The sequence below is a fragment of the Danio aesculapii genome, chromosome 19 (genome assembly GCF_903798145.1).
Source record: "Danio aesculapii chromosome 19, fDanAes4.1, whole genome shotgun sequence".
NCBI lineage: Eukaryota > Metazoa > Chordata > Actinopteri > Cypriniformes > Danionidae > Danio > Danio aesculapii.
Window position 1 is genome coordinate 36052112 of NC_079453.1, and position 6000 is coordinate 36058111.

Below are 6000 nucleotides of genomic sequence, written 5' to 3' on the forward strand. Positions count from 1 at the left end.
TGATTTGCAGTCACTTAAATCTGTGATGTTACCTACAAAAAATGATCTAAATGTTGTGTTCTTCTGAAGCAGGAAAACACTTGTTTGTGCAAAGAGAGTCATGAACTCAGTCTGGAAGATTTGCGAAAACTGTTGGGCTGGACTCCATGCGTATTCTGGTGTGAACTGTTCTATCTTCGCATTCATGTAACAAAAATAGCAAGGCCTTGTCATCACCCCAGGAGAACGAACAACCACTTCTAATGTATATAATGTAAACAACTTATATTTTTTTCTGTAGAGGTATAATACAATGATAGTGGGGGATGTTACAAATGACGTTAAAAAGACAGAATGTTAGCAGTGAGCGTGTATGTCTGTTTGCCACTGTGTGAAAACGTGCTGTCTACAAGTTTACACATCGCTATACAAACTATTTATTCTGTGCTGGAAGACTTACCGCTCTCTCTTTTTTTTTTTTTTTTTTTTTGATCCTTTTGCTTTATTTTTATTTATATATATTTTGGCATCTATTTTGAGTTCACAAAACTCATCACTGCCCATCAAGAACAAAAAAAAAAAAAAAAAAGAGAAACTCCACAACTCTTGTTTTGATTTTTTTTTTTTTCTATACAGTGCTTTTTTGGAAGTGTACACTTGTGTGCTCCACTGCTGTATCGTCCCGTGTGTTTGCACTGGCACACACACAGACACACAGGAGCTTTAGAACAAATCAAAGTGGATGTGTTCATTTCATATTTCTTGTACCCTTAAACTGCATGGAAATCATAACATTTTTAATAAATTATTGCAAAAAAAATGTTTTATTAATAAAATGGTTAAAATTATTCTACTTGGCATTATTTTTCCGAAACCCCATTTGGAAATTTCCCAACCCTCATAACACATTTGAGTCTGTTTTGACTGAGGAAAAGTACATTAATGTATACAAATGATGCACAGTTTAATAGAGAACAAAACTAAAACAAAACTTTTATTCACAGATTTTTCTTTTCTTTTTTTTACGATTACATTTAAATATTATAACAATTAAAACAATATTATGTTGAAAAGTGAAAGTACTGCATAAAAATATTTGAAGAGTTCAGATGCAAAAGCTACCAAACACCACCTCCACCAAAAATGAGATAATGGCATTGAGTGAATACTTTAGGCACATACTACATGTTCAACAAATAGTTTTGCTTCAAATCATCTAAATCACAGCGTTAGCACACTCAGAATAACTGTTGGCAAAAGCTGCTAAAGGCCACTTTCCTTTGACAGCAAAAGCCGCTATATCCCGAAATTCAATCAGAAGGCTCGAATCTAATCAAATGTTTTCAATGTAGCAAGCTAGCAGCGTGCTGATACACTGGCTTTCGATTTAGATTTTAAAAGACGGAGTTTGATGAACTGGATGAGCCTGTCCAATGGTCAGTGAATGGTAAATGAACGTCCCTTACCTCAAAACTGTGCATTATAAGAAAAAGAAAACACACAGTACAGTCGGAAGTGCAATTCATAACGGGTTTTTTTTTTTTTTTTGCACAGCGACGCTACTTTAATTGAGTCAGATTTACTATACATTAAGTGGCAACTGTGTTTCACAAAAGACGGAGTTAAGATGCTGTTCTTTTATCCTGCGTGGATGCTATGAGGATAAACAAGAGACAAAAAAAAAAAGAGACCAAGACCTTGAGTATGACGACAATGAATGAATGACAGCTTCTAAAACTGAGAGACATGCCCTTTTTGCCCAGTAGGCCTACCTTGTGATTTATCTGCTAATGTAAGCTAATTTTTTTTAAGATGAATTAATAGCTATAAATAAATAACTATACATTTATATTAGCCTACTTCATAATACCTATACATCTACATTATTTGAATCTAAGAGGATTAGTTTATAATGTTTACAATGGTCTACTTACATTAAATCTGAATCCCAAATATCAGAAATGACAACAGATTGTTAAGATTTAATTAATGTCAGTTTTAATCAATTATCAGGCTACAGATTTACCTGTAATTCCATACTACAGATTTTAAATTGTTATGAGGGTTAATAATTGCTTAAAGTGATAGTTGACAACAAATAGCTATATTCCGTCATTTACTCACCTTTACACTGATCCAGACTTGTACCACTCTTTTCTTCAATTTAATTCATTAGGAACTGTGGAAATGGAGAAGTATTAACATTATCCATTGTTTAAAATGTATCATTTATTTTAGTTATGTTAAGATAAACAGTATAATGTATATTTTTAACTGGAACTGCATACCTTTCAATTCGGCATTATTGAGTTCTGGTACAAAACGTGTTTTTGGAAAGGTGTTTCACTAGCTAAACAGTTAGCATTTTGAGCAAAAAGTAGTATCTTGCAATCCATTAAAACAGTATCTCTCACAACCTCGTTTTTATTCAAGTAAATTAAACAATAACACTACAGCGCTCACAACCCTACTGAAAAAAACAGCTTAAAACCAGCCTAGGCTGGTTGGCTGGTTTTAGCTGGTCCACCAGGCTGGTTTTAGAGGGGTTTTGGCCATTTCCAGGCTGGTTTCCAGCCATTTCCAGCCTGGTCTTAGCTGGTCAGGCTGGAAAATGACCAGCTAAAACCAGCTTAAACAAGGCTGGTCATGCTGGTTTTGGCTGGATTTAGCTGGCCATTTTCATGGCTGGAAACCCGCCTGGAAATGGCCAAAACCCCTCTAAAACCAGGCTGGTCAACCAGCTAAAACCAGCCAACCAGCCTAGGCTGGTTTAAGCTGGATTTTTCAGCAGGGAAAATTGATCAGTTGACAAGAACTTGTTTGCAAGAACTGTGTCTTACCTGTAATTAAGCTTCTGCTATGAAATGGTCTATTATAATATACATAACAGCCTGTTCAGCAACACGTCTAACACTGCAGTATAATATTAATGTCATTCTGAGGTAATGTTCATGACAATCGGCAACTGAGAAGAAATATTGCGTAACGACACAGCGCGTGCCCGAGGTGTCATATTAGCTGTCGTTTGAGCTTACTGATGGGATCGCGTGATACTGCGACTGGCCAATCAGAGTTAAGCATTACCGCGAAAACTAACCTGGTTCACAACAACAGGAGGGTGAGTAAACCCAAATAAAGGCAAAACCTTCATTTTGAGCGAACCTTCTCTTTAATTCCTTTGCCTCACTGAAAGCCCTACACCACACAATGTTTTGCTCTTCCTCATACTTTTACACAATCAAAAACAGAAAGGCAAGACAGATGAATCTGCAATAGGTGCTGTACATCAAGTGTGATGAATTATTGAGTGCAGGGACTTCATGCCAAACTGGATGCTGGAGGATGTAAGCCTTCATGTCACAGTCAGCTTTCCCATTCCATCAGGCGCTCAAATATTTAACATGTCAGTACTAGACAGAACACAGAAGACCTTTTCACGTTTCAAAACAGCAAAACATAGACGGGTCAGTGGCTGTCCTCAAATAGCACACAGTGAACCATGTTACTGCAGTACAACAGATAAAGTTTAGGAATGCTAAACTTTACCAAAGAAAATCATTTTGACTCTCGGAAAGGTCTTCACGCAGATGTTGAACATAGCTTGACAGTTGGAAGTCAGGCCTGGATTTAAGACAGCCCTTGCTTTGAGGCCCTCATGTGTGAGATTCTGTTGACACTTGACAGGTTTGGTTCCTTTTGAAAAAAGGTGTGATTGTTTTGTTAGTGCATTTTCAGTAAGGATGAACACTGCCGTCTAAATCTTGGTGCACACCAGACAAGTGGACTGCTGAAATGATGGATGTTGTTTCATTTACAAACAAACATGAATGCAATTTAAATGAATTACAAACAGTACACAACCTGACAAAAGTCTTGTCGTCGATCTCAGATGAAAGAGCAACAAGTAATAACTTTACTTCTAGTTGATCATTTGGAAAAGTGGTAGAAGGTAGATTTTTCTGATAAATTATCTGTTGAACTGCTTCCCAAATACTGCAGAAGACCTATTGGAACCCGCATGGACCCAAGATTCTCACAGAAATCAGTCAAGTTTGGTGAAGGAAAAATCATGGTTTGAAGTTACATTCAGTATGCAGGCGTGCAAGAGATCTGCAGAGTGGATGGCAACATCAACAGCCTAAGGTATCCAGACATTTGTGCTGCCTATTACATTACAAACCACAGAAATTGGTAACATCTTCACAGGATAGCGCTCATTATACTTCAGCCTCCACATCAAAGTTCCTGAAAGCAAATAAGGTCAAGGTGCTCCAAGACTGACCAGCGTAGTCACCAGACATGAACATTATTGAGCATTACTGGGGTAAGATGGAGAAGGCATTGAAGATAAATCCAAAAAATCTTGATGAACTCTGGGAGTCCTGCAAGAAAGCTTTCTTTGCCATTCTAGATGACTTTATTAATAAGTTATTTGAGTCATTGCAGAGATGTATGGATGCAGACCTCCAAGCTCCACTGCAGCATGACTGTATATTCAATACTGTACATTATTTCTGTGACAAGCCTTTTGTCTAAGCAAAGTCAGACCTTACTGTCCTAATTAAATAATTAAAAATCAAGGCATGATCATATTTTATTTTGGTAAAATAAGCATAATTTAGAGGCTTTTCCTTTCATATAAGCCACTTCTGATACAAAAATAATCAACTAGAAGTCATGTTCCTAAAACTTGGATAGACGACAAGACTTTTGTCAGTTAGTGTACATGATGTCACAAAATATGACCCTAAAAACAACAGGATGCTCAAGCTTACCCATTAATTTTTCACCATAGTCCTGATATGGCATATTAAAGTTCAAAACAGGCTACAGAAATGCCTGCAAATTGCAGTTGATATTAAAAAATATATTACTATCCTTTTTTATTTTGTAGTGAGTGCTAAGTGAACCAGGGCTAAATTAATCCTTTTCTTTTTGGTCTGGACTTGAACCAAGAGAAGTAAACAGCCTGAATTATGACTGAATTGAAATACCAAACGTCTCTTTCTAGTGTTCGTGTATACAATAGGCAACGTACAGGGTTTATCAGAATGACAAATTTCACATATAACCTTGCAACAATCAAGTACGCAAGATTGGAGTTCACCATGTTAACAAGGTTTAAATCTTGTAGTTATACTTCCAAAACAGGGAGAATTTTAGTATTTCTAAGAAAATACATGGACAGTCTTTAAGAGCACTTTAATAGGAAATTTCCAGGATTTACCATCATGACAAGTTGAAAACTTGCATATAACCTTACAGAAGTGATTTGGTTACGCCATGTTAAAATCTTGCAGCCATGCTTTCAAAACGAGCATTTTTAGGCGTTTTAGCATTTGCTGTGGTGTCTTGAGTAAATTATTTTCTGTGGTAATCGAAAGCATGCCACAGATGTCGTCGAGCTAAACTGAAGCCAGAAAACATTCCTTTAATGTCTCAAGGATGAATGTCATTGGTTTCAATAAAGGAAGCGCTCAATAAAAAGGAGCACTTTTCCCTAAGTGAAACACACTATTTCTCCTGTGAATGATTCACGCCTGGTGAGTCTATGGCCCTTACGGCTCATTGTACATCTTATCCGAACGCTCATCTGTCCTTCAGGCACTGGAAAAAGAGGATGTGAGCCGGATTTTCAATTCTCTTACCGTCACTTATGCCTGTAGGTTTTTACAAGAGGATTTGGCATTCGTGGGACGCGTAGTGCTTTAAAAAAAAGCCAATAAAAGAATTATAGTTAGCTTGAGATAAATCACTCCTGTGACATTTCATTACTAGAAAAGAGCCATTTATTGTAATACAAAGCGATATGTTTACATCATACAGTACTTCATAAATAGGACATTATTTTGTGTTTACAGGCCGTAAGTAATAGAGTTAAAATTCAAAAGAACGGAAGCTGATTTAAGGGAATGAGAAAAAGGCTCCCATCATCCCTCATCTAAACAGCAGCACTTTTTAGGCCTGCTGAAGACTTTTCAGCAGTTCAGAAGACATAGTTAGTCTTGTTAGATAGTTATA